Here is a 7500-nt window from a genome sequence, read left to right as displayed (position 1 = left end):
GAGGTACGCGCGAGGTACTCCCGAGGTGCGCCCAAGGTACGCGCGAGGTATTCCCGAGGTACGCCCGAGGTACGCGCGAAGTAGGCGAGAGGTACTCGCGAGGTGCTCCCGATGTACTCCCGAGGTGCGCGCGAGGTACTCGGCTCTCCCGTTACCGGCGGTGGCAGCACTGGGCGAGCCGCAGCCGCTGGGTCTGTCGAGGTACCGCCGCCCCCTGTCGCGCCCCGTCCCGTCCCCGGGCCCCGCTCCGCTCGGGGCCGGCCGGCGGACGCCGCCGCCGTCACACGCGGGTGCCCCGTGCAGCGCGGAGCAGCGGGGCCGCGGCCGCTCTCCCCCCACTCCGCAGCCGCCCGGCAGCCGCCACCCCCGAGCTCCTGATCTGAGTCACCTCGTTGATGTCCTTTACAGGACGTAATAGCTACTTCTTCAGGTAGCTGAACAGCTTCCAGTAATTGTAGAATTTCTGTAGCATGTTTAATCTGTTTCCTTTGTGTGTTCAAAAGTCCTCCTTTCTTCCAGGGATCAGCATGTGCATGTACCACACCAAATGCGTATTTAGGATCAGTCCAAATATTCTTCCTTTTATCTTTAGCCAGTTCCAGGGCTCTCGTTAACGCTATTATTTCTGCCTTCTGGGCAGAGATATTCGCAGGTAAAGGTTTAGCTTCTATTACCTGTGAAGTGGTGGTAATGGCATATCCTGCCTTTCCTTTACCATTTCTCATGAAGCTACTACCATCAGTAAACCGAGAATCAGCATCTTCCAGAAGTTTTTCTTTTAAGTCAGGTTCTTTCCAGTGTGCCAAAATGCACCCAAAGGACTCTTTCTCAAGATCTCTTCACTCTGCTGATTTTCCATCCTCGGTCTCACACACGCAGACACAGACAGACACACGAACGGGATCCCACAGACACATTGTTACATTAATTGCAACAATGTATTCTAGTTCAAGTTCCATTTTTAGGCCATTTTCCCTGATCTTCCAAAGTATACAATGTTTCTCCACTCTGCTGATTTTCCATCATCGGTCTCAGGCACACAGACGCAGACAGACGCAGGAACGGGATCCCACAGACAAACTGTTACATTAATTGCAACAAGGTATTCTAGTTCAGAGTTCCATTTTTAGGCCATTTTCCCTGATCTTCCAAAGTATACAATGTTTCTTCACTCTGCTGATTTTCCATCATCGGTCTCAGGCACACAGACACAGACAGACACAGGAACGGGATCCCGCAGACAAACTGTTACACTAATTGCAACAAGGTATTCCAGTCCGGTCCTTCTTTCCAGTGTGCCAAAATGCACCCGAAGGACTCTTTCTCAAGATCTCTTCACTCTGCTGATTTTCCATCCTCGGTCTCACACACGCAGACGCAGACAGACGCAGGAACGGGATCCCACAGACAAACTGTTACATTAATTGCAACAATGTATTCTAGTTCAAGAGTTCCATTTTCCCTGATCTTCCAAAGTATACAATATTTCTCCACTCTGCTGATTTTCCATCATCGGTCTCAGGCACACAGACGCAGACAGACGCAGGAACGGGATCCCACAGACAAACTGATACATTAATTGCAACAAGGTATTCTAGTTCAGAGCTCCATTTTTAGGCCATTTTCCCTGATCTTCCAAAGAATACAATGTTTCTCCGCTCTGCTGATTTTCCATCGTCGGTCTCAGGCACACAGACACAGACAGACGCAGGAACGGGATCCCGCAGACAAACTGATACATTAATTGCAACAAGGTATTCCAGTCCGGTCCTTCTTTCCAGTGTGCCAAAATGCACCCGAAGGACTCTTTGTCAAGATCTTTTCACTCTGCTGATTTTCCATCCTCGGTCTCACACACGCAGACGCAGACAGACGCAGGAACGGGATCCCACAGACAAACTGTTACATTAATTGCAACAATTTATTCTAGTTCAGAGCTCCATTTGTAGGCCATTTTCCCTGATCTTCCAAAGTATACAATGTTTCTTCACTCTGCTGATTTTCCATCCTCGGTCTCAGGCACACAGACACAGACAGACACAGGAACGGGATCCCGCAGACAAACTGTTACATTAATTGCAACAAGGTATTCTAGTCCGGTCCTTCTTTCCAGTGCGCCAAAATGCACCCGAAGGACTCTTTGTCAAGATCTTTTCACTCTGCTGATTTTCCATCCTCGGTCTCACACACGCAGACGCAGACAGACGCAGGAACGGGATCCTACAGACAAACTGTTACATTAATTGCAACAATTTATTCTAGTTCAGAGCTCCATTTTTAGGCCATTTTCCCTGATCTTCCAAAGTATACAATGTTTCTTCACTCTGCTGATTTTCCATCATCTGTCTCAGGCACACAGACGCAGACAGACGCAGGAACGGGATCCCACAGACAAACTGTTACATTAATTGCAACAATTTATTCTAGTTCAGAGCTCCATTTTTAGGCCATTTTCCCTGATCTTCCAAAGTATACAATGTTTCTCCACTCTGCTGATTTTCCATCATCGGTCTCAGGCACACAGACACAGGAACGGGATCCCACAGACAAACTGTTACATTAATTGCAACAATTTATTCTAGTTCAGAGCTCCATTTGTAGGCCATTTTCCCTGATCTCCCAAAGTATACAATGTTTCTTCACTCTGCTGATTTTCCATCATCGGTCTCAAGCACACAGACAGACAGACGCAGGAACGGGATCCCACAGACAAACTGTTACATTAATTGCAACAAGGTATTCTAGTCCGGTCCTTCTTTCCAGTGTGCCAAAATGCACCCGAAGGACTCTTTCTCAAGATCTCTTCACTCTGCTGATTTTCCATCCTCGGTCTCACACACGCAGACGCAGACCGACGCAGGAACGGGATCCCACAGACAAACTGTTACATTAATTGCAACAATTTATTCTAGTTCAGAGCTCCATTTTTAGGCCATTTTCCCTGATCTTCCAAAGTATACAATGTTTCTCCACTCTGCTGATTTTCCATCCTCGGTCTCAGGCACACAGACAGACAGACGCAGGAACGGGATCCCACAGACAAACTGTTACATTAATTGCAACAAGGTATTCTAGTTCAGAGCTCCATTTTTAGGCCATTTTCCCTGATCTTCCAAAGTGTACAATGTTTCTTCATTCTGCTGATTTTCCATCATCGGTCTCAGGCACACAGACACAGACAGGCACAGGAACGGGATCCCGCAGACAAACTGTTACATTAATTGCAACAAGGTATTCTAGTCCGGTCCTTCTTTCCAGTGTGCCAAAATGCACCCGAAGGACTCTTTGTCAAGATCTCTTCACTCTGCTGATTTTCCATCCTCGGTCTCACACACGCAGACGCAGACAGACGCAGGAACGGGATCCCACAGACAAACTGTTACATTAATTGCAACAATTTATTCTAGTTCAGAGCTCCATTTTTAGGCCATTTTCCCTGATCTTCCAAAGTATACAATGTTTCTTCACTCTGCTGATTTTCCATCATCTGTCTCAGGCACACAGACACAGACAGACACAGGAACGGGATCCCACAGACAAACTGTTACATTAATTGCAACAATTTATTCTAGTTCAGAGCTCCATTTTTAGGCCATTTTCCCTGATCTTCCAAAGTATACAATGTTTCTTCACTCTGCTGATTTTCCATCATCTGTCTCAGGCACACAGACACAGACAGGCACAGGAACGGGATCCCGCAGACAAACTGTTACATTAATTGCAACAAGGTATTCTAGTCCGGTCCTTCTTTCCAGTGTGCCAAAATGCACCCGAAGGACTCTTTCTCAAGATCTCTTCACTCTGCTGATTTTCCATCCTCGGTCTCACACACGCAGACGCAGACAGACGCAGGAACGGGATCCCAGAGACAAACGGTTACATTAATTGCAACAATGTATTCTAATTCAGAGCTCCATTTTTAGGCCATTTCCCCTGATCTTCCAAAGTATACAATGTTTCTTCACTCTGCTGATTTTCCATCCTCGGTCTCAGGCACACAGACACAGACAGACGCAGGAACGGGATCCCGCAGACAAACTGTTACATTAATTGCAACAAGGTATTCTAGTCCGGTCCTTCTTTCCAGTGTGCCAAAATGCACCCGAAGGACTCTTTGTCAAGATCTCTTCACTCTGCTGATTTTCCATCCTCGGTCTCACACACGCAGACGCAGACAGACGCAGGAACGGGATCCCAGAGACAAACGGTTACATTAATTGCAACAATGTATTCTAATTCAGAGCTCCATTTTTAGGCCATTTTCCCTGATCTTCCAAAGTATACAATGTTTCTTCACTCTGCTGATTTTCCATCCTCGGTCTCAGGCACACAGACACAGACAGACGCAGGAACGGGATCCCGCAGACAAACTGTTACATTAATTGCAACAAGGTATTCCAGTCCGGTCCTTCTTTCCAGTGTGCCAAAATGCACCCGAAGGACTCTTTCTCAAGATCTCTTCACTCTGCTGATTTTCCATCCTCGGTCTCACACACAGAGACACACGAACGGGATCCCACATTAAAATCCAAAACCTTTCCTACAAGACGCCCACTGCGTCTCCCAGGACGCAAACCACTCCGGGGACACACTTGCCAACAAAGTTTTCAAGCTGACAAGCAGGTATTCTTGATTGCGGCGCCGGGAGATACGGGCTCCTCGTAACGTGTGTCTCTCAATTGCCACACAAGCCGTCCTTTTCTAGCCACTGGGCATACATACCTATTCACGAGGCTACGTATGGGTGACATAATTTTCCAGGAGGTTCCCCGCCTGCGTGCAGAATTGTGGTGGTGGTGGTGGTCTCTGAGGATCGTTTACTTCTTCCAACGATCTTCATCACTTCTTTCAGCCTTTGAAGCACGCGCAGTAGATGCTCACATCAGTTTAATTGGCTCGTTAGCACCAGAGAGAGACATAATAATCCTCCTATCCTCCTACTTATCAGGTAGTTGAACTGTAGCCCACCCTGGACACCTGCGGTTCCCAGATACTCCTTATCCCCGTGTCCTGTTCTTCTAAACTTTTACTTACAACTATGTCAACTGCAACGATTTCTCTTGTGAGAATTCTGTTCTCTAAGCTGTAGTCTATTTTTTTTCTCTCTGCGTCATGCACCTCAGTGATTTTCCGTTGCTGCTGTTACAAAGCCATCAAACTTAACATGACCCGAAACTGATTCTAAAGGTTTCTGTATTCCATCGTGGGATTTTGCGCCCCCTTGTCTCAGGACCGGGCGGGCAGAGGCGGCGGCCCAGGTCCCGGCGCTCGCCAGACTTTTTTGTTCCGTGGGGGCTTGGGGATTTCGTTGTTTCTTTGGTTTCGCGTGTCCGTCTGCCGACACACAGCCCACCACCCCCTCCCGCCGCGAAAAACACGTCTCTGGCTGGCGGGGGACGGGACGGGACGGGACGGGACGGGACGGGACGGACGGACACTGGCACTGCACCAGCTACTGAGAAAATAGGCTGCGACTGCTGAACCCAGGACGCGCTGAAATACAGCAGCCGAGGCACCCGGGGGTTCTGCAGATGCCGGGGCGCCCACCACCTCCTCCCCCCACCCCGCTCCGAGGCGCCTCCCCCAGCCTCCTCCCTCCGCAACGGGCTGGGAAGAGATTGCAAAGACGTTCTTCTGGTTGTGGTTTTGGGGAAATGTGTCTGAAACTTCGGAGAAGAGATGAAGATAGCGTGGTTGAGGGTAGAAGGGAGGATTATGTTGCTCTTGGTGACCATCCAAACAGGGTACCCCACTAGTGATGTTCTCGTGTGTGAGGACGGAGGCACGGACCCAGACTTAGAGTGCAAGCTGGATCATCGTTTATTGAACAGATGACACGATATTTATATGCTTCCAAGCAATTAGCCAAGCACTTCTGTGTTTGCCTTGCGATTACATCAGGTGAAAGGTCTACCAGATTTTCCTATCGACATCCTTTCCGGTTCCGCCGTCCTTGTTCCTTGCCAGTTCCAACATCTTCCAAATACCAGTCAGGGACAGGTCACTCTTAATTACCTACTCTAGTTCCCGTGGTCACTCTAATTGCCAGTCTTTGATACATTCCAACACCACCACCCCCCCCCCCCACACCCCCCCCACACACACCCCCAGTTTCTCTTGTTTAGGTAAGGAGGAGGATGTGCTGCAGAGCAGGGCTTGCCTCTGCAGCACGGGAGTGAGAGGACAAGGCAGGTCCCTCGTTCCGGGGCTGGCTGCAGGGTGTGATCGTGGGTGTGCAGCCAGGGGTGCCCAGCGGTGTCCTGGCGAGCAGGGTCCCTGCAGTCCAGGGGCCGTGTGCCGGGGCAGGGACTCCTCCACCTGCCAGGGTCGGTCAGCGCTCAGCCTGCCTGGGAGCTCCCCAAGGTGCTCGAGGAAGCTGAGGGGGAAGCAAGAACCCCTGGCCGGCAAGGAAAAGCCGCCTTGCCTCTAGGACTACCGAGAGGGAGCAGAGTCGGGCAGAGAGCAGGAGCTCCCGGCAGGGACAGCTCCAAGAAACAGAGACACGGGCCACCCCGTCCCCACTACCGGGCCCTAGGCAAGCCCAAGCGAGAGACAGACGCCGGCCGCTAAGGCATCTCTGCGCCGGGACGTACCGAGACAGAAACGCAGTCGGTAACAGAAAGTGTCCGCGCTCAAGTAAATGCTCAGATTACCGCAGGGGCGGTGGCCGGGAGGACCGAACATCGCGTTCCCCTTACAAGCTCCCGCGCTCGAGCGTGGGATACACTGTAACACACTAGCCGACGCACCTGGGGGTCTGCCGATGCCGCGCTGCACCGCGCCGCGCCGCGCCGCCCCGCCCCGCCCGCTCTTCGCGGAGCAACCCCCCCCCGCCCCCCGCCCCCGCCCCCCCGCCTCCTCCCCCCCCCCCCGTGAGATCTATAGGAACGGATCGTGTCAGCGACTTAGGAGTCCTCGTCATCGTTGCGCTTTGGGTGGAATCCGAAATCCTTGAAATCGTCGCCTCGTGTGTAGAACGTAGAAGAAGGATTAGATTTTCCTGTCAGTACAACGATGAAAAAGAAGAAACAAAGGAATAATCCTTCTTAATCAAAACGCTTTGTTACTTTAAGGGGTACTTCGTTTAACTACTTGAATGTCTAAAACGTTTTGCTAATTAAAGGGGTACTTTGTTTAAGCGCTTGAATGCCTTAAGGGGGTTAGGTAATCGAGAGATCCATCCTGTCACAGGATGAGGTGAAACTTGTGTATTAACAGTATAAGAAATGGAATTTAGGGGGACTAAGATGGTGGTTAAGCTTGTGATAGACATCCCCCGTTACTGCATTACCAAGGAATTCAATAACTCTTTTAAGAAGTTTCTTCACCCGAAGACAAGACCCCAGCAACAGGAGGAGAACAATGAAAAGGACCCACGTCGATATTCGGGTGAAGGAGACGACAGGATTGGCTGAAACCCAAGACCGAGGAGTATAAGAGACTGTACCCCAGAAATGTCGGTGTGCGTCTTGGGAGGAGCGGAGACCCCCCGGCGTACCC

Source organism: Pezoporus flaviventris, unplaced genomic scaffold (genome assembly GCF_033815535.1).
Source record: "Pezoporus flaviventris isolate CSIRO_AGI_PZ_B2104156 unplaced genomic scaffold, CSIRO_AGI_Pfla_v1 ptg000061l, whole genome shotgun sequence".
Classification (NCBI taxonomy): Eukaryota; Metazoa; Chordata; class Aves; order Psittaciformes; family Psittacidae; genus Pezoporus; species Pezoporus flaviventris.
Note: the sequence above shows the minus strand (reverse complement) of the source record.